At 43.4% G+C, this 21597-nt stretch overlaps 1 protein-coding gene across 2 annotated transcripts in view; it reads right to left on the bottom strand.

Annotated features, from left to right (window-relative positions):
• The window catches only part of TENM4 (teneurin transmembrane protein 4), a 711368-nt gene that overhangs the window by 289366 nt on the left and 400405 nt on the right, over positions 1-21597 (bottom strand). The window lies entirely within an intron of this gene.

Genomic DNA, 21597 nt, shown 5'->3' with positions numbered 1-21597 from the left:
CCCAGATGCCCATAGACACGGTTCAAAGCTCTGGCGGCCGGGTGCTGAGCTGCTGAGGCCCCGGGGAGGAGTCTGGTGGCCACCCTTGCTGCTCAGGGTGCGCGCTGCCTGGATAAGGGCTCTCACTGCAAAGCAAACTGAACCCTATATTTGGCTTTTAGCCTTTTTTGGTAAAAGTGAAAGTCCTCTTTGGATTCCTTTCAGTGAACGAAAACAGGTAGTAATGTAGATCTTTCCATAAAAGTGAAGTGGTATAATGAGAAGTTTGGAAGAGTGAGGACTCCCTGCATACGTGGAGGGGTGTAAGGAGGAGAGTGCTAGGAAATGAGCCCTGAGAGGCTGCCAGGGGCCAGAAGACTGACGTGCAAATACCACAAACTGAAGGCCACCATGCCTATGTGTTTTTCTTAGTGAGTTCCCTGAGGGCAGGGGCTGGTCTTATCTGTATCCGTATGTCCACAGCCTCCGAAGTGACTTCACATAGGCATTCGTACGGGGTTCTATGGGTTCATACAGGTTCTAGTTACCTAGAACCTACTGGAATCTATTTTAACTGACTCAGCTACTAATAAAAACAGTACCTACATGTGAATAGTATTTACTTTATACTTTACACAGGATTTTCACATCCATGATTGTATTTTATCCTCTCTACATTCAAGTGAGGTTATGAGCATCAGCCCCATTTTACAGGCAGAAAAACTGAGGCTAGGAGGGGTGATGTGACTTGTGCAGGGACGTACAACTAGTAGGGGGCTAAGTGGGACACCCGACTTTGGGGAGGGGCGTCATATGAGATCTGGATTTAGACCTGGTTATTGCGATTTGGGGCAGGTTGCTTCACCTTTCAGAGTGCTGGGATCTTCAGGAGCTGAGCCTAATTTCCAGGGGTCCTGTGAAGAGTAAATAAGAGCGACCAGGCATCTCTGGGACCTACGATGGGCAGATGATCAACAGTGGTAGCCAGCCCCCACCTCCCTTTGATCACTAACCGCAGACGTACACCAGGCAGCCTCGCCATGGGAGGCCCTCATTGGGTACTGGGGATACAGAGCCAAGAGCAGCCCTTCCCCTGGAAGGGAGCCTGGTTGCATGGGTGAAAGAAACAGAAACACATCATTTCATGGGAGAGAGGTAGGGGTGCCAGAGGAGGTGGATGAGCATTGAGGGAGTTGTTGGGGGATGAGAGTGGGGGGGTGAGTGGGAGACCCACAGAACTCCAATTGTCAACCACAGCCCCAGGGTTCTCACAGCTTATCCGAACCTTTCCCAGGAGTTGGTCCAAAGGAGTTTAAGATGGTCCATCCAGGTCAACTTTCTGTGGGATGTGGGGGAGGGGAAGGCATAAGGCAAAGTGGATTATCTAAGCCTGTCAAATCTGCTGGTGAACCTGAGCAAGGAACCCCTAAAATTTAATGGAAGGCCTTGAACAATCTGTGGTCACAGAGTGCTCTGTTCAACAGAAAGGCTCAAGCTTTGCACTTTTACACTGAGATTTGATTAAGAAAGTGCTTCCAAACAGCTGTTTTCAAAGCCATTTATTACTTCCTGGGTTCTAATATATGTATTTGTAATTTATACATCCATACATGTATATATGGAATGTCCCTATATATATTTCCTTCCCCAATTCAATTTACACAGCTGCAAAATTCCAGGCTCCAAGACAAGGGCAAGAGCTCAACCTGCCTGTCAAGCTTCACTTCTACTCAAATACTGGGGGATGGTGGAGGAATTAAGTACAGAGGAAAGAGGTAAGAGGTAGGGAGCTGTGGAGGAAGAAGGGTCTAGTTGCTGGAGGTAGGGGAGGGGACTGATATTAATTGGGTACCTACTGTGTGTCCTTATATACATCAGCTCAATCCTCACAACCCCTGCAGAGGTGTTAGATCTCTCCAAGCTGACACATGCAGAATCTGAGGCTCAAGGGAGCCTGCTCAAGATTGCCTAGCTGGGGGGTGGGGGTGGGGGTGGGGTGGAACAAGCCTCGGTTCTGGGCCTTGTTTTGATGGACCTTAAGCCCACACTATCGCACTAAAATCATCCAAATAAATAATAATGAACAACACAAGAATGTGCATTTGTAAATCAATTGTAAGTTGTAAATTGTAAATTGGAAATCAATCCAAGGGTTTACTTCCTTGATCTCTTACTTACTTACTTACTTACCTCTCTCTGATCAGCCATGTGGGGGAGGCGGGGGGGTGCTGGGCAATAATATTAAAGAAGTTACACAGTGTGCTCAAAGCCACAGGGCCAGCAAATGTGGAACTGGGCTTCCAACCCAGGCCACCTGAGCCCACCTCTAGAATTCAATCTTCCGTAGAGACTTAATGGGGGAGTCGAGATAAGTATCATCAATGAACTGGGTAAAAATTACCCAGGGAAAAAAGATACCCATATAAAATAAAGCCAGGGCCATTTATCATTTGTGCAGTTCTCTGGCTATCGATTATATTTCAACAGAAAGTTTAAAAAAAAAAAAAAAACAGAAAACCCTATGGTATGAGTATGTAGTGACCATATACTGAGAGGCATGTTCCTTACCTGGTTTTCCTCTCAAAATGTCCTGGTTCTAGACAGCTTTCCCTGACCTGCTCACTGTACCAAAGCCCCTGCTTCCATTAGATTTCTACAAAGCTTTATGAATTTTTTTTTGAAAGCACAAACATAGTAAGGGTCAAGCTTTCTGGAAATTCCTCTACCATCACTCCAGGAAATTTTTGAAAAATCAAGGAAAGCAATCTCAAAACAACCTTGAAAAAAATCAATGAGGTGCAGGGGGAGAATGGACAGGTGGAGAAACGTCTGCCCAAATCTGTCCCCCAGTGACCAGGTCTCCCTCAGACTGAGAATTTCCCCAGATGTAGATTCTCAAAGCTGGGGGCCCTTTAGGAGGTTTTAGGCAAAAATTAGAAGAAAACCATGCTTGTTTTTATCCTAAAATACACTCTGTACAGAAAGGGGCCTTTGAGATAAGAGAAGGGGAAGGAATAAGCATTTACCAAATACCTCCTGTGTGCCATGCACTGTGCTAAGGACCTTGCACACACTTTCCAGCATAACGCTCACAGCAAGCATCATTCACTTACTCAACAGATCACTGAGAGGCCCCCGCAGGGCAGGCTCCCTGCTAGGTGCTGGGGACACATTGGAAGCAGAGACAGGGAAAGTTCCTGTCTGTACTGGTTTCTTAGGGCTGCCATAACTGAGCACCACAGACTGTCTTAAAACCACAGGAATTTATTGTCTCGCAGTTGTAGAGGCCAGAAGTCCAAAAACAAGGTGTCAGGAGGCTCGTACTCCCTCTGAAACCTGTAGAGGAATCATTCCCTGCCTCTTCCTAGTTTCTGGCAGTTTGCTGGCAATCCTGGCTATTCCTTGGCTTGTAGCTTGCCCACTCCAATCTCTGCCTTTGCTGTCACATGGCCTTCTCCCCATGTGCGTCTCTGCCTTCACAGGGCTGTCTTCTTGTAAGGACACCAGTCAGATTGGATTAGCGGCCCTCGCTACTACAGTATGACCTCGCCTGACTAATTACATCTGTAGGAACTCTATTTCCATGTATGATCACATTCTGAGGTACTAGGGGTTAGGACCTGAACATATCCCTTTTGGAGGGGACACAAGTCAACCCATAACACTGTCCTTGTGGAGCTTACAATATAGAAGCCCTCTTTTACATATGAATAAGTGGAGGCACAGAGAAGCCAAGCGACTTACTCAGGATCTACAGGTAGTAAATCACAAAGCCAGGTCTGACTCTGGAGCCCATACCGTATCTACCCACCACCCTGTCTTGCCAGCATGGGGTTTCTTCAGCTGGTGGTCATTTATATAAAAGGAGCCTTTGTGCACATCATCTCTTCTAGTCCTGTGACACCTCTATGATGTAGATACTACTGTTTCCATTTTACTGAACAAGAAAATGAGCTCCAGAAAAGACTGAGCTCACTCAGTTCTTAAGAGGAGGAGCAGGATTGAACCCAAGTGGGTAGACTGTACCCATGTTTTTGCAGCCATGCTGAGATCAATGGCATTGTGGTGGGAAACTGGACCTCAGAAATGGCACCAAAAATCAACACCAGTTAATGAAAAGGCGCTATCTCCAAGGCTGCCTGGAAGGCTGGTCACCCTGACTGAGGGCATTGGGTTGGAAAAGAAAAGAAAAGTGTTGGCTATTTTTCTTTCTCTTAACCAGAAGACTCATCTTGGGGAGAAAAGAGTCTGTATTTTGGAGGTAAAACCATTCAGGGTCTCAAGCCCAGGAATTCAGATCCAGCCATATGTCTTGGACGGCAGAGTCTGAACTTTGCTGACACATGGGATTTCTTGCTTTATGGAGGGGCAGGCACTGGGTGAAGCTTGGGTATAAAGCTTCTCAGGTGTTTCTTGGGCAGAAACTGGGAAGCAGCATCCCTTGACTTTAGTGCTGGCACACACAGACTGCATTTGCCTTGGATTTCATGTCAGTAGGGAAATGAGGGAAGAGACAGGTACCTGCAGGGTAGGAAAGCATTGGGGATGTTCCAACATACCAAGTGCAGAGTCCAGTGGTCTGTGAGGCTGGGAGGGCTAGCTGGTCACAGGACCCTGGCATAGTCAGAGTAGGGGAGTACCACCCTCCTGTGGAAGAAGGCGAAGCCCTCCCCCCCGCCCCGGAGTGCCCTGCCAACTCGATCCTGCCACTCAGTTCTCAGTGACCCCACAGGGGAGTGCAGCCAGCACCCCAGTAGAGTCATGGACGGGAATGAGACTGGGTCCTGCCTGCCTTTGAGAATCCCCAGAAGAGGCAATTACCCCACGGTGCTAGGGGAGTAGGGAACACAAAGAACAGATCCTTAATTGAGACCTTGAAGTACAAAGGCAACTTCCTATAGGAAGTGATGTTTAAGTAGAAGCCTAAAGGTAAACCAGGAGTTGGCCGGACATAAGGGGCATTGTGTGTGGTGGTGTGTGCATGTGTGTGCACGGGGCTGGGCTGGTTTCAGAGTCCCGGGCAGAGAGAACTGCAGGTGCAGAGTATGACCAGTTGGGTATGTCTGGGGGAGAGGGCGGGGAACTGGTAAACAGCTGAGCTGGACAGAGGAGGGTTCCAGACCATGTACAGGCCTCTGGGAGAATCCGAGAATCCAGGGCCTGCTCTTACTCCCGGGGCTCCGGGACCCAGCATCTGGTAGCAACTAGGCTGTGTCACCCGAATTAAGCCACTGAACTTCTCTGGGTCTCTTTAGCTGAAAATTACTACAGTCACACGGGTTGCCCCCTAAGCTCTCTTAGAGCTCCAATAATGAAAACTAGCAAGACCGATTTACGCTCTTCCACTTAATCCTCATATCAACCCTCGGAATTTCTCCTTATTACCCCCATTTAGTAGATGAGAAGAGAGAAGTTCACAGAAGGTTAAGTGACTACATTTTCTCAGTCTTTGGTTTTCTGAAAGGAACTGCCCTCAGGCTTTCTGCCCTAATAGCTGCATCTTTCTCTTTCTGAGGACTTTTACGCAGAATAGGATGACTGGTTCATAGCAACAGTGATAATAATAGTTAGCACTGTGGGGGACTGTCTCTTTGCCAGATGTTGTACCAAGCTGTGCAGAGAGACACGCATCCACTGCATCCATCTGAACCCTCACAGCGATCTTATGAGGTCGGGACCTTGCTTACCCGCATTGGCGATGAGGACACTCGGCCTCACAGTGGTCAGTCAGCTTGGCCAACATCACACAGCCTGAGCTCCAAATCACTTCTCCGTGAAGCTTACAAGGAGCAAAGCTCTCCTAGTCCTACCTGTAGGTTTACACAAGAGAAACTGAGGCCTGGAGAAGTGACGGAATGAGCCTAAGGTCTGACAATCAGGCAGCAAAGGAGGTGGTTTTGTGGCATTAATATCAATGACAGTACCAGGACGGCCTAGCACAGGGGTTGGAACACAGAACCTTTTTGATCCTTGCTTATCTGGTAGATGTAAGATATCTTAAAGTTATTTTAATATTCATTCCTTTATTAGAGCTGGAGCATTTTGTAATGTTTATCAGATACTTATATTTAGGTATCTGTGAATTGCCATATGGGTCTTTGCACATTTTTTTCATTGGGTTGTTCATGTTTCCTCTTTATTGATTATAAGATGTTCTGTATGTTAAAAATTAATACATTTTATATAATGCAAATATTTCTCCAGTTTCCTTTGACATCGCTTATGTTGTGTTGTTTTTTCTTGTCATGCAGAAATGCTTACTTTGCATTTCTCAGTCTTTTTCTTTATGGCTTCCAGGTTCAGTGAAGATGAGCAAACTTCCTGAATTGTTTTCCTGTCATCAGATCCCCCTAGGCTCCGTCCGGGTCTGGGGGCCAGCACAGAGGCACACACAGACAAAACAGGGGCACCACCCTGTGCTCCTCCCACGTGCTCTCAGGAGACCCTCTGTTTCTGATGGGGCCTTTTCCTTCCTTCCAGGTCCCTAGCCTCCTTCCAGAGTGTAACGGGAGAAGGATACAATCCTTTCGGAAAATTCGATTTTCATTTTGGATACACTAAGAGCAATCCCCTCTTCTGTGCTCTTCGTCCTCTTGGAATAGAGAAGCAGGGATGTTGGGGCAGAAAAAAGGGGATAAAATTTGGGGTTTCCCAGGAAATTTTAATTTGGCTGTTTGTTGAAGGAATGAATTGATATTTCTGAAGGTTCTTTCAAACTCCAAAAATATCTCTAACAGTCAAATGTTATAATTTTTCAGAAGGAAGAACACTGACATTAATCAAACACTTATATTCCAGACACTGAGCAAAGTGCTTTTACATCTTATTCTCCTAAAAGTTGTATCCCTCTGTGGTCATAGGGAGGATCATCCTGTTTTCAAGTGAGGGGGCCGTCACTTGGGGAGCTTACATGGGAACCTGTCACACTGTAAGTGGATCACGGAACCTGAATGCAGGTCCCCTGGCTCCTGGTATAGTGGCTTAGGGCTCCGGAGTCAGTGGGCAGAATTTGTCTCCGCTCTTTGGGTTACTGTCAATTTGATCCTAAGCAAACCACTTAGCCTCTCTGAGCTCGGTATCCTCAATTGTCAAATGGAGATAAAATTATGTTTCCTCATATGGGTTCTGAGAGGGTTAAACAGGAAAAAGAATATAAAACACAGTCTAATGCTTGGCCCACAGAAAAGGCTTAATAAATTTCAGGAATAATAATAACAAGAGCAACAGCAAGAGCTAATTTATTGTTTCCTCTCTATCACATCTCTATCATAAGGGCATTCCAGCTGGATACTTTTGTATTCTTAGCCTACTCTGTGATGATGATAATATAATAACAGTGCTCTTCATAGCAGCTTTATTCATAAGAGTCCAAAACAATGCAAAATGCCCATCAACAGGTGAACTGATAAATAAACTGTAGTATATTAATATAATGGGAAGCTCCACAGCAACTGAAAAGACCTACTGGTAACTGCAACAATGTGATGAATCTCACAGATTTCCAGAGATTCATTTATGTTATGTAAAAGAAGCCAGATACAAGTATACACAGGTGTGATTATTTCTATAAAATTCAAAAGCAGGCAAAACTAAGCAATATCTATAGAAGCCACCGCAGTCATAGTCTCAGGGTGGGTAGATGTATGAGGGAAACGTTGATGAAAATGTTCTATATCTTGATTAGGGTTACGGCTACAGAGATGGCGATGTAAAATATCACCGAGCTATATACTGAAGTGCATACTTAAAAAACTTTAAGGTATGCATGTTAGTCCTCATAAAATTATTAAGGGGGGGCAAATAAAAATGCAAATCTGGAAATATGATCGTGAAAGTACTCAAAATAATAAAGATGGTAGTTACTGTCACAGGCCAATTTCTGTACTGCAGGCACTGTGCGAGGCACTTCATGTAGCCAGTCTCATATAATCTCACAGCAGCTCTGTGAATAGGTACTATAGTTGATAGACGAGGAAGCTGATGGTAAGACAGCTTATATTCTTTGCCTCAGGACACTCACCCACATAAGGCCAGGACTTGGCCAGGTCTGGGGGTCTCCATCAGCTGTACTATTACCCTGACAACACAAGAAACCCCCATGTAAGTTGTGGGAGCCAGCCTCTAAGACGGCCCCTGTTGATCTTCACTTTCTGATGTTCTCTCCCATGCAGTAAAGTTGAGCTGGGATACCAATGGCATATGTGGAAATACAGAATGTGACTTCCAAGGCTAGGTGCTAAAAGACATTGTGGCTTTCTCCTTGTGTTTGCTTAGATCACTTGCTCTCAGGGAAGATCAGCGGCCATTTTGTGAGCGCACACAAGCTGCGATAGAGACATCCTTGTGGTTTGAAACCGAGGTCTCTTGCCGACACCTGGCATCAGTTTGTCAACTTGGAAGCAAATCCTCTGGTCAAGTCTTCAGATGACTGTCACCCTGGCTGAGACACCAAGCCAGACAACCCAGCAAAGATGTTCAGGATTTCCTGACACAAAAACTGTGTGAAATAATACATGTTTCTGTTTGAAGTGGCTAAATTTTGGGGTATTTTGTTACAATTGAAAACTAACACATAAGGGAAGGGTCATTTGGATTAAGTGATGAGCAGCTCTTACATATGAGTTAAAATCTTGAAGGAACCACAAAGTCAATAATCTCTGTCCTGCCTGAGGGCTGAGATTCAAGTGGCTGTTTCTCAGCATATAGGCTGGTTTTTAGTTGTTTTCTGGTCTTTATGATTCCCTCTGGCTTTTTATTTTTGTGCTGTAGCCACACAGCTAAGGCCGAGCCCAGTCACTGCGTACTTTAGCTGTGTCTTCTTTACCTTAGTGCTATAGGCCCGAATAATGTCAAATCTCACAAGGAAGAGATAAAAATTTCCAACTTGTTTATTAATAAATTAGCCCCGTTGGACCCCAGAGCATATCAATAGTTCAGTTGTATTTGACACCAACTCTTTTCATTAGAATGTTAATCATTAGTGTCAAGATTTGTCTGATTCTGTTGACATTAACCAGGAAACTAGCATTTAAAGACTGGAAGAATCACAGGGCGGGGGGGGGGGTGGCGGGGAGCGAGCAACTGGAAATATTTTGGCCCAGTCTTTCTGTCTCTAGGCAGATGTTTTAACTATGTTCAAATGTATTCAGAGTTAGAGACCCACACAATATTCTTTGGTAGCAACTTCTGCTTTCTACTTTTTGTTTACTCCTAATCATCAAGTAAGTCCCTTTCCATTCTACACAAATTTCTACTGCTTTCATTTCAGCTCCTTCTCTTTTGCTTCATCTTCCAAGAACATGAAGAACAAGGGTTAAGAATTCTCTTTAGGGGCGCCTGGGTAGCTCAGTCAGTTAAGCCTCTGCCTTCTGCTTGGGTCATGATCCCAGAGTCCTGGGATCAAGCCCCACATCGGGCTCGCTGCTCAGCGGGGAGCCTGCTTCTCCATCTCTCCTCCGCTCATGCTCTCTCTCCCTAGCTCTGTCTCTCTATCTCAAATAAATAAATAAAATCTTAAAAAAAAAAAGAACTCTCTTTAAAGAAGCCCTTCTATATATTCACAGAAAGTAATTAAATCACAGCTCGGTCTTTCTATCTGCAGGTTAAAAAGCCCCAGTTCCTCTGCGCTAACCTCATAGGGATTTTCCAGTTCTTTTGTCCCAGGTCGGACCCTCCCCAAAGGCTCCCTCTCTTCTAAGCTTCAGTGTTTGATGAACATAGCCGGGGCCTAGTGGAAAGTATAAAAATGAGGATTTCGCACTCCCGCCTCCATTATTGGATCACATTATCATTTTAGAACTTATTTTCACAGGTTTAGACTCACAGATACATTAGAGGTGTAAAAGTAATTTTGTTTCACTCTCCCTAATTTTATAGCTGAGGAAACTATGGCCCAAAGAGGCCTGCTCAAGGCCACTGAGTCACAGAGTGGCCGAGCTGAGTGTGCCCATCCCATCATGGCCCTTACCAGTCTCTCCTGCTCAGCCTGGCATCACCTGGGTGTGTCCTCCCACCTGCGCTGAGTCTCTATCCTCTTATTACCACTGACAACTATAACAGCACTTTGCCCCTGGTACTGACAACAGTCTCCACTGCAGCACTGTTTGTAATCGCAGAAGACGTGGGAACAACCAGGGCCCAGGGCCCTATATTCCATGGAATATTCTGAAGGTGTTAAAAAGAATGAGCAAGATTCAAATGTGTTGCTAGGGACTTATCTACAAGAAATATCATTTGTTGAAAAACAAAGCAACACCACCTTGTAGAACAGCAAAGAGAGTGTATTATTCTACTTGTGTCTGAAAAAAGCATACACACACATAATTCTGTACAGAAATTTCTAGAAAGATATATATAAAACTGTTAATGAGAGGATTGGGTTGATGGTAAAGACTCCTACTTTTCATTTTATACCCTTTAGCATTGTTTGAATTTTTAACCATGTGGTTTTATTACTTTTATAATAAAATAGTATAGATGTTTAAAATGTTAATGCTGAGGATTTCTATTTTTTTTTTTACTGTCACACATCTCTGTTGACTTTTTCAACTACCATATATTACTTATGTAATTAGAAAAAAGATATTAAAGGTAGATACACATTAAAAACAATGCTCTATGTCTGAATACTGGTTCTATAGAAATGTTTTTTAGACATAGGACACAAATACGCTCTGAGCAGGGGAGATCAGGTCATCACATGGTAGTGGTTTCTCGGATGGGGCATTGTGTGTGTGTATGTGTGTGTGTGTGTGTGTGTGTGTGTGTGTGTGTGTGTGTGTGTGTGTGTGTGTTGGGTGTCATGTGCCACCGGAGTTGCTGGAAGTGGTTCTTCTTTGTCATGATGACCAAGGAGGCTGGTAGTGGTACCTAATGCCCTGGAACGTTAATAATGTCTTACCCAAAATGCCTGTAGAGCCCTGCTAAGAAACACTGGTGGAATATTTAATGTAGAGTTTTTATTTATTTATTTTTTTTAAAGATTTTATTTATTTATTTGACAGAGAGAGACACAGCGAGAGAGGGAATGCAAGCAGGGGGAGTGGGAGAGGGAGAAGCAGGCTTCCCGTGGAGCAGGGAGCCCGATGTGGGGCTCGATCCCAGGACCTGGGGTCAGGACCTGAGCCGAAGTCAGCACTTAATGACTGAATCACCCAGGAGCCCCTAATGTAGAGTTTTTAAATGTCTCTGTGTTTTCTCTCATTTAAACTTCACATCTCCTTTGAGGTTAAAAGAAAAAGTATTCATTATTACTTCCCATTAAGAGAGAGGAAATATGTAGAAGGCAGGTTACCCAGGAGGAGTTCCCAGAGGAAGAAAGATGCAGATGGTGACAGAATTGAACCTAGCAACCAAGAGGCAAGGTTATTTGTTGAAGGTCTGTTCATATAACAACAAGGTCTGTGCCAGGCCTGTAATATCTCTTACCACGGTTCATAGGGTGGTATATCCCTATTTTACAGATGAGTAAACTGAAAGCTTGACATCAGACCACCAGCCCTAGGGCACCTGGCTGGTGAATGGCTCAGCTCAAACCCTGGTATGTATACTTCCAAAGCCCTTGCTCCTTGCAATTCCCCACATGGCCTCCCTCACAGCCATTGGAGGCGACCAAGTGGCACCTGGAAGCAATTTCTCCTCTGGTTTCCCCCCAGGACCCATGCTACTTTGGTAGGGAATTCACAGTGGGAAATTAACCTCTGTCTGCAAGGGCCAATTATGCAGTCTACAATAAAAAGAGCAACGTGGGCCTGGACCCAGGCAAAACACTGGCTACCCCTCCCTCTACCACTGCCTATGTAGGCAGCTAAGGAAGGGCAAAGGAGGGGGGCAGGGGAAATCCTGTTCTATTTTGAGAAAATAGTTGTGTTTGATTATCCAATAATACCAAGCTATAAAGTGGGGACAACTATGGATTTTCCCTAAATTTGGAAAATTGTGAGTCATTAACTTCTCACTTTTAAAGAAATCTATTCAAAAGCAATTTAGCTTCCTGTGCCTTGAGGTAAGCAGGACTCAGTTAATGCAAACTTCTCTTAGGAAAAACAAACAGGAATTCAGACCGGCAAGAGTCTGCTGGAGAGAGAGATTGCAGAGAATGAGTAGCTTCCAAGACAATTTCTTCCCACCACCCCAATGACACTGGCTTCTTTGTCATTGTGTCCTCAAATGCAGACACAATGAATTTTTTCTTGCTACAGTATTTTATACGTTGGCCAGTCCTCATATCCTTGAGACTCGTCTCAGGTATCACTTCTTCCAAGAAGCCTTCTCTCACCACTCCAGGCTGGTTTAGGGCCCTTAACGTCCCCAGAGTTCCCTTCTCTCCTGTACTGATCTCCCTTGTCACAGGACTCTTTCTCTAATTGTACTGTGTGGGTTTTTTTTAGGACAGAAAACACATCTCATTCACGCTAGGATTCCCATGGCTTCAAACAGCATGGACACTCAGTACAGGCTCCGCCTTGTGGACTCGTAGCGTGTGAACTCATTTTCCTGCCAAAGTCAGTGTCTGCTGAGAGCCAGGGACTTGAGCAAGAAACTGGCATTTCTCAGGTGGGTTAGAGAAAGAACATTATGGCCAGGAGGAATAATATGAGCAAAAGCATGGAGGTATGAAGATACAAGATTAAGAAATGGGTTGTGGGTCGGGGGTAGAGCAAAGTGGTGAAAGGCACAGTTTTTGAAATTAATCTTGAGAGGAAATCCTAGCAACACCATCACTATTTATGTGACTTGAGGCGATTTACTTAACTACTTGTCCTTGGTTTTCCTATTATAAGACTGTAACTAGGTGTAAAAAGGACTTACTATAATAGCATGCATTCAGCGAGTATTTAATAAATTGTAGTTTTAAATATTGTTATTCTGAAAGGGGCGGTACACTTCTCTTGTGGGATGACCTGGATCCTACTGCTACTTAGCCATTGTTGGCTTAGAGGTGCAGGATTTGGTAACCAACCTATGCTATTCTTACCTTTATTTATTCATGCACTTCATTCATTCATTCTACAAACATTCCTTGAGTAACCACTATTGGCGAGGTATTGCAATATGCTGTGATAGTCTCAGAGCAAGATGGATTCCCAACCATCAGAAAACTCAAGATCTCCCAGGAGAAATAAGGCACAGACACAAAGATGTGGTGCAAGCAGAATCACAGGGGAGATGAAGATAAGGTGCCAGGAGAGCCTGGAGGAAGAAGGAGCATCATGGAGAACTCAGTTCCTAGAAAAGGGGAACTTGTATTTTTTCCAGTTGCTTTAACCATTTTCTCTTTGATTATCAGCAAATTTATCATAGTTTTATTTATGTTGATTCTTCTTTGGGTTTGTTGAACTTGTTTTGTTTTGTTTTGTTTTTTTTAGGATTTATTTATTTGTCAGAGAGAGAGAGATCACGAGCAGGAGGAGGGGAAGAGAGAGAAGCAGGCTCCCTGCTGAGCAAGGAGTCTGACATGGCACTTGATCCCAGGACCCCGGGATCATGACCTGAGCTGAAGGCAGAGGCTTAACCCATTGAGCCACCCAGGTGTCTCCGATCTCTGGGTTTATAGTTTATATCCAAAAATTCTGTCATCATTTCATTAAATATTTTTACTGTCCTCATCTCTCTCTTACCGTTCCTTCTTTGATGCTAAAAACTTATAATTACCTGTTAAATGGACTCTAATTACATGTTAGATCACCTGATATTGTTCCACAGGTCACTGAGGTTCTGTTTAGTTTTTCAGCTTCCCCCTCACCCCAATCTCCCTCTGCTCCAGTTTGGCTCATTTTTATTGCCCTCTCTGCAGGTTCATGGATCTTTTCTTCTGTAGTGTCTAATCTGCTGTTAAACCCATCAGTTTTCCATGACATTTTCATTGCAAATATTACATTTTCAATTCAAGGATTCCCACCTGGTTCCATCTCTCTGAAATTCTCTATTTGCTCACTCCTTATGTTCATATTTTTCTTTAACTCCTTGAGCACATAGCAGCCATTTTAAAGTCCTTGTCAGTTAATTCCATCATCTCAGTAATTTCTGCTTCTATTGACTTATTTTTCTCTTAGTTATGGGTCCCATATCCCCCTTCTTTGTACATGTGGGAATTTTTTATTATACATCGCACATCATGGGTGCTAGGATGTTTGGAGTCTGGATTTTTGTTGCCTTCCTTTAAACACTGTTGAGTTTTTGTTTAGATAGGCAATTAATTTACTTGCAGAGTAGCTTGATCCTTTCAAGGCTTGTTTTGGCTTCACTGAAGTAGGCCTAAAGTAGCCTTTACTCTATGGCCCGATTAACCCAAATCCTAGAGCGTGGCCTTTTAGGGGACTCTACCGAAAGCCCAAAAGCCCAGGACATTCAACAAGGTCTCTGTACTCTGCATGGTTGGAACTTAAACATCTCAGCCTTGTGTGGGTTGTTGTAGTGTGCAGCTACTTGTTTTATTTCCTGGTAGCTGTTTTTTCCCCAGTAGATGTTCTTTGTCCCACCTCATGGGGTCTTTCCCTGCACGTGTGAAGCTAAGCATTTGGCTGGAGCCTCAAGAGGATCTCTATGTAGATCTCTGGACCCTTTCTCATTAGGACCCTGTCTCACAAATTTCCGATGTGTCAGCTGCCCTCAACTCAGTAAGAACGCTGTGCTCTCTCCGAGCTTTCTTCCTCTGCAGTTTGATATGGTTCCTCTGAGCCGAGAGCTCGGGCAACCGCCAGCTCGTACTGCTTGTTTTGTTTCTCTTAGAGACCATATTTTTGTGCTGCCTCTGTCCAGTATCTGAAAACAGTAATTTCATATATTTCGTCCATTTTTATAATTGTTTATGGTAGGTGGCTGGTCCGGTTCCAGTTATTCCATCATGGTCAAAAGTGGAAGTGTGGAAAATGGGGAATTGGAATTGTTTCTTGAAGACTAGGTAGGATTTGGATGTAAGGCAATGAATGAGAAGGCTCATTTCAGGCAGAAGAAACAGCACGAGTAGCAAATATTTATTGAGCCCCTGCTGTGTGTTATGCTCTGGGGATTTTGTGATGAATAAGACAAATGGAGACTTGCCCTAATGGAGCTTCCAGCTTGTTCTGATCTGTGTTCATTACAACCACTCTCTGGATGCCTGCTCTGTGCAAGACAGTGTGCTGGTACAGGAAGTTGATGTTACAAAGAAGAATAAAACACAATTTCTGTCTTCAGGGAGTTCACAGTATTTTGGGGGAGAGAGATAAATAAAGAGTTACTTCCAACATAAAGTAGTGAGTGAGATGACAATGTTATGCCTAGGGCGCTATGGGAGAGGAGAGGCAGACTTTTAGGCCTAGCTTCCTTTATGATGTAGGCACTGTGTCTCCAAGAATAAGTAAGAATTAATTTGGAGTAGAAGGGGTGGAGGGGGCCCTCTAGACAATGAAAGCACAGAGACGCAGGTACCTACTGGAAACTGAAAGTATCCCGGTGTGGCCATATGAAATGAGACTCGAGAGGCAGCTCGGCCCTTGAGGGGCTGTGTGTGCCATGTTAAGAGTTTAGATTTTATCTTGATGGCAGTCGGGGAGCCATGGAAAGCTTTTAAGTAAGGGAGTGATACCCTGAACATTTCTATCCTTGACATCTCCCAGCTGGCTGGAAACACTGAATTTTCAAGGGGGATTTATGGGACTGGGAAGGACTGTTAGAAGTTAACTCTCTTCCACCAGGAATCTGAAGGACCTTTTCATAAAAACCATTTGGATTAAAAAAAATAGTACAAGACACTTACAAACAAATCCCATGGCATCAAAATTTCACCAACGGAGATACAGAAAAGCAACAAATACAGTAGGTAAAGATGAGTTTCTTCAGGGAGGTGGTGGGTGGGGAAGAAATAGAAAATTTTAGAGCTATAATGGTTCTTGAAAATCGTCCTGTTCTTTGCCTAATTTTAGAACTATATTGGCGGCAACTGAGACCTTGAGAGAGGGAAGCAGAATGGGGGTCGCAAAAAGAACGTTTGGCTGACCTGAGTTTGAATCCTGGCTTGGCCATTACTAGCTGTGACCCTGGGCGAGTCACTTAAGATGCCCGAGTTTTAGTTTCTTTATTGGCAAACTGGAGGATAACAAAACCCTACCTTGATGGACTGAAGTAAGGCATACGTGAAATCAGGGAAGCGGTTTCTACGGAACCTAAACTGAGCTTGCTTCTGTAGTATCATCAACTCAGACATTCCACTGCTCCCCTGATTTACATGGAAGGAGAGGGCCCATGGGGTGGAAAGTTCCCTTGCGAACAGCCCCAAGAAGTGGGGGGATGACAGTGCATTAAAGATAGCTGCAAATTCTTTGTCACTAACCCCATTAGAAGGTGGGCTTTATTTTATTTTTTCTCCCCTTGAATCTTTGCCGGCCCTGTGATTACTTTAACCAGTTGAATTAACCATCATAGTGGATACAATGCTGTGGTAGTTCCGGGTGCAGAGCTTATGAGAACCAGTGACTTCTGTCTGTCCTACTGAATTCTGACTCCTGAGATCCAGCTGTCATGAAAAGTAGTCCAAGCTAGTCAAGTGGCAAGATCATTTGGAGAGACAGAGCTGCCAGGCTTCCGTCTGACCCCATCAAGGCACCAGGCAGACGAGTAAAGGCATCTTGGTATTCTAGTCCCAGCTCCCAAATGAGTGCAGTCTCATAAGAGACCCTAAGCAGGGTTCACAGAACTGCCTGGTCAACCCACACAATTGTGGAAAATAATACAGGGTTGTGATTTTAAACCACTGAGTTTGAGGCAGTTTGTTACACAGCAAAGGACATCCAGGAGAAATAGGGAGGTTAGCTCTCCTGCTGGGGCCCAGAATCAGGTCTGGGCCTTCCTGGGAAGCTAAAGGAGCCAGCATATTCTGGACCCCAAGCAGTGCTGCTTTGGGATCCAGGGACCAAGGTTTATCAGAGTGGGGCCAAGAGTCCTTCTCCCCCCTTCTCTACGGAACAGAATATTTATGGTACAGCGTAGACAGTGTGACAGTTTGAGGGTTTGCAGCTTTGGAGGCACTTGGGGCTAGATCCTTGGACAGAAGAATGGTGATCTTGTGGAATCCAGCTGTAGGGCTGAGGCATAGTGTCACCTTCCCAGTGGCTTGTAGGCAGAGAGAATATTAACAAGGAGTGTGATGTAAAGGGACCAGAGCAGACTACCTGAGCACAGGTGACGCCCCTGACATCAAGACTTTGAGTGAGTTGGAGGTGTCATACACATTGTTGAGGGAGAAATCCCAGAAATCTGGATAACTGCCATCAATGAGACCATAGGTTAATGAGGGCAGGGGACAGCCAGGTTTTATATGTAAAGCTCCTCACATTATGTTTGCTGCATGATAAATGGTCAATATGTGACAGTATGTATCATTAGGGAATTGGCCCTAATATCCAGGGCCATACAGCACATTAACAACAGAGCAGCCTAGCACTTTCTTGCCATGAGGCGCTGTCCCCTGCTGATTGCTCTGGGTTAGTTCAGAGTCAGCAGTAGTCACCCCGAGAATGTAGAGCTCAGACTACTCTCCAGAGACTCAGGCAAATCCTGTCAGGTTCCAGAGTTTGCATATGTAAGTCCTGGCTTCAGCACAAAAGATAATACTCTGATTTGGGGGGTTATGAATCCCTGGATCTTAAAGCAAATGTTATCTTTCTCTCTTGGACACTTTAACAAAGGAAGCTAGAAAAAGCAAATGACTGTTGTGAATCTAACACAAGATCTGATGCAATAGTTTTAACTCAGGGGCTGCCCGTGGACAAGTGCAGATCCCTCCATAGGGCAGCTGTAGGGCTGTAGGAGGAAGGAAGCTCCACTCCCAGCTTTCATCTTAATGGTGAGAAGAGGAAAGGCCCTGAGCTTTGGCATCTGTAACTGGAGTTTATCCTTTGTTTCTTCCCCCCTGAAGCTTGGCTTTTGATGAATCTGAGGACCCAGTGAAAGTCTCCAGACCTCAAGGCAGTAAGAGAAAGCTCCGGGCTAGCTTCTTTTATGGGCTGAATGTTCATGTCCCCCCTGCTCCTCCCATTCCTATATTGAAGCTCTAACCTTCGATGTGATGTGGGGACTTTGGGTGGTAATTAGGTTGAGATTAGGTCATGAAGTTCGGGCCCTTAAGTGCCCTTCTAAGAAGACAAAGACAGCTCGTTCTCTCTCTCTCTCTCTCTCCATGCAAACGCACTAAGGAAAGGCCGTGTGAACACACAGTGGGAAGGCGTCTGTTTACATCCCAGGAAGAAGGCCTTTACCAAGAACCAAATCTGCTGGAACCTTGCCTTTGGACTTCAAGCCTCCAGAACTGCAAGAAATAAACGTCTAATGTTTAAAGCCACCCAGTCTATGATATCTTGTTACAGCATCCAGAGCCAAATAAGACAGCTTACCAGGCTCCATGGCATAGTAGAAAAGGCACTGGAATCTAGAACACCAAACTGGATCTACTTCAGCCAGTTTTAAGCTGGATGACACTGAGCAAGTCATTTGACCTCTCTGAGCTTCATATTCTTTATCTTTGATGTGGGACTAAGAACACTTACTTTGCTTATCTCACTTAGAGGTTGTTAGGATCGAGAGAGACGGTGAATATAAAAGAAGCTATAGGAGATATTTCTGGCTATGGCTGAATGAGGCGGCTGGCAAATTCTTTTCTCTCAAAAGAAACTATAAAATTGAACAGTACTGACAAAAACAACCATTTCAACCCTCTAAAAATTGACCAAAGGCAATAAGTGACAATCTCAGAAGTATTTATGCTTGAAACACTGCTTAACTTTAGGTATGAACACTGGGACTCCATGGTGTTATACTGCCTTGGGCTCTTCTGGTCCTCTACAGCACAGAGGCTCTACCATGAGGATTGGCTGCTTGGCTGCTGAGCAGAAGGGGCTCAGCTGATTGGGGGCAGCAATGTCCCCATTGTCACATGTGACATGTCACTTGCCATGGCCAGTGACACTGTCACTTGAAGTGATGATCCTTGGCAGTAGAGAGGGCCGTTGGCTCTACTAGCACGAGCCCAATGAGGTCATCATTGGGGTAAGCATATTCTTGACTGAAACATGAATTGAATGCACAGTGGAGATCAGAGAGGGGCCAAGCTATCCACCCACTCCTGGCCATCTCTGAAGGTGTGTGCAGGCACAGAGATGTTGTAGAAGGACCCAGTGGAAAGCAAAGCTAGAACAGACTTAAAAATCATCTGGATTTCGAATGTGCTCCCCCCAACCCCCACAGCTTCATTTGTAGAACACCTGGCTTGATGTGTCTGAGCAGAATCTATGTCCAATTACTTCACTGATTGGCCAGTAAGCTATGCAGACAGAAGCTTAAAAAGCAATAATGAAAAATAACTAAACAGAGACACCAGTGGTTGCACTGTGGAGAAGAAAGATTTCACAGATTTAACCCAGGCAAGTTCTAAACACAGGAAAAAAAAAAAAAAACCAAAAAACAAAAACAAAGGATAAAAGAGTGGTAACAACAATCATCATGAGGGAAAGTCAGAGCCCAAAGTTGGTACAATATAATAACTAAAATGTCCAGTTTTCAACAATAACAACAGCAACAGACTTATGGGACATACAAAGAAACAGAAAAGCATGACCCATAATCAGCAATAAAAGCAGTAGACAGAAACTGAGAGTGCCCCTGAATGTTTTCATTAGCAGACAAATATTGCAAAGCAGTCACTAAAAAAATGTTCAAAGAACTAAAGGGAATCATGTCTAGGAAATTAAAGGAAAGCATGGCAACAATTAATCAACCAATACCAAATCTCAACAAGGAGACAGAAACTCTAAAAAGGAGCCAAAAGGAAATTCTAGAGTTGAAATACAGTAACTGGAACAAAAATTCACTAAGGAATTTAAGAACAGACTCAGGAGAGCTAAAGAAAAACTCAGTAAACTTGAAGATAGGTCAGCAGAAATTATGCAGTCTGCAGAACAGGGAGATTAAAATTTGAAGAGAAAGAAATGGAATCTCAGAGACCTGTGGATAACAGTAAGCATACCAACAAACATATAATGAGGGCCCCAGAAGAAGCAGAGAGACAAGGGGCAGAAAACATGTTGGAGAAATGATAAATTTTATCCACTTTTTTATCCAAAGTGGATAAAGAACACTAATCTATGCATCTAAGAAACTCAATGAACCCCTGATAAGATAAATGCAAAGAGATTCATACACAGACACATCATAGGGAAACTGTTAAAGCCAAAGACAAAATCTTAAAAACAAAAGACTAAATGGCTCATTATGTACAGGAAAGCCTCAATATAATTAATGTCTGACTTCTTGTCAGCCAATACGTCAGATAACTTCTTGTCAGCCAATATGTCAGATAATTCTTTAAGTTTATTTATTTATTTTTTAGTGATCTCTATACCCAACACGGGACTCCAACTCATGACCCTGAGATCAAGTGTTGCACGCTCTTCCGACTGAGCCAGCCAGGTGCCCCATGACTTCTCATCTTAAACAACAGGGGCCAGAAGAACTGAAAAGAAAATAAGTGTCAACCAAAAATTCCACATCCGGCAAAACTATCCTTAAAAAGTAAAGGCAAAATAAAGACATTCCCAGATAAACAAAAATGAAGAGAATTCATTGCTAGGAGATCTACCTTATGATAGTCTTTCAAGCTGGAAGAAAATGATGCCAGGAGTGTGAGAAGTGAAGAGCATCAGAAATGGAAAACATGTGGGTTAATATATTAAAAAAATCAGTAAATACATATTTTCTCATTTCTTCTCTTAACATCTTTTGAAAACATAAGATTATGTAAAGCAATAACACTGAATATATATTCTATCTATCTACCTACCTATGTGTGTGTGTGTGTGTGTGTGTGTGTGTGTGTATATATATATATATCTCAATAATAGCATAAAGAAGGGAGGAAGAGGTAGTCATTTTGGAATAAAGTTCCTAAGTTTTACTGGAGTTAAGTTGGTATTAATCTAAAGTGGATTATGATAATTGAAGATTCATATCACAATCCCTAGAGCAACCATGAAAACAGCTTTTAAAATATGGTTAAAACAAGAAAAAAATTAAAATTTAAAAGTATTGAACACACACACACGTACAAAAGTAGTAGAGTAGGAACAGAGGAATAAAAAAGACAAGGGACATAAAAAAACCAAATAGCAAAGCGGCAAATATAAATAGAATAATATTAATAATGCTAATAAGTGTGAATGCTCTAAATAACCCAAACAAAAGGTGGATATTGTCAAACTAGATAAAAAAGCAAGATCCAGTGATATGCCATCTACAGGAGGCATACCTTAGATTGTAAGACACGAAGAGGATGAAAGTAAAAAACCCCAAAAAACCCTCCAAAAAACCCGAGAAAGATATACCATAAAAACAGAAACCAAAAGAGAGCTGGAGTGGCTACTATATTAGATAAAATAGAACCAGGACAAGAATTCTCTCTAGAAACAAAGAGGGATATTTTGTAATAATAAAAGAGCCAATATGTCAGAAAAATATGAAAATTATACATGAATATACGCCTCAAAACAAAGCCTCAAAATTCATGAATCAAAAACTGACAGAACTGAAAAAAATAGATAAGTCAGCAATAATAATTAGAGTCTCAATAACTATAGGAAAACTAGACAG

Source organism: Zalophus californianus, chromosome 11, assembly GCF_009762305.2.
Source record: "Zalophus californianus isolate mZalCal1 chromosome 11, mZalCal1.pri.v2, whole genome shotgun sequence".
NCBI classification, from domain to species: domain Eukaryota; kingdom Metazoa; phylum Chordata; class Mammalia; order Carnivora; family Otariidae; genus Zalophus; species Zalophus californianus.
The sequence above is the reverse complement of the archived record's forward strand: the minus strand, read 5'-3'. Positions and strand labels throughout refer to the sequence as shown.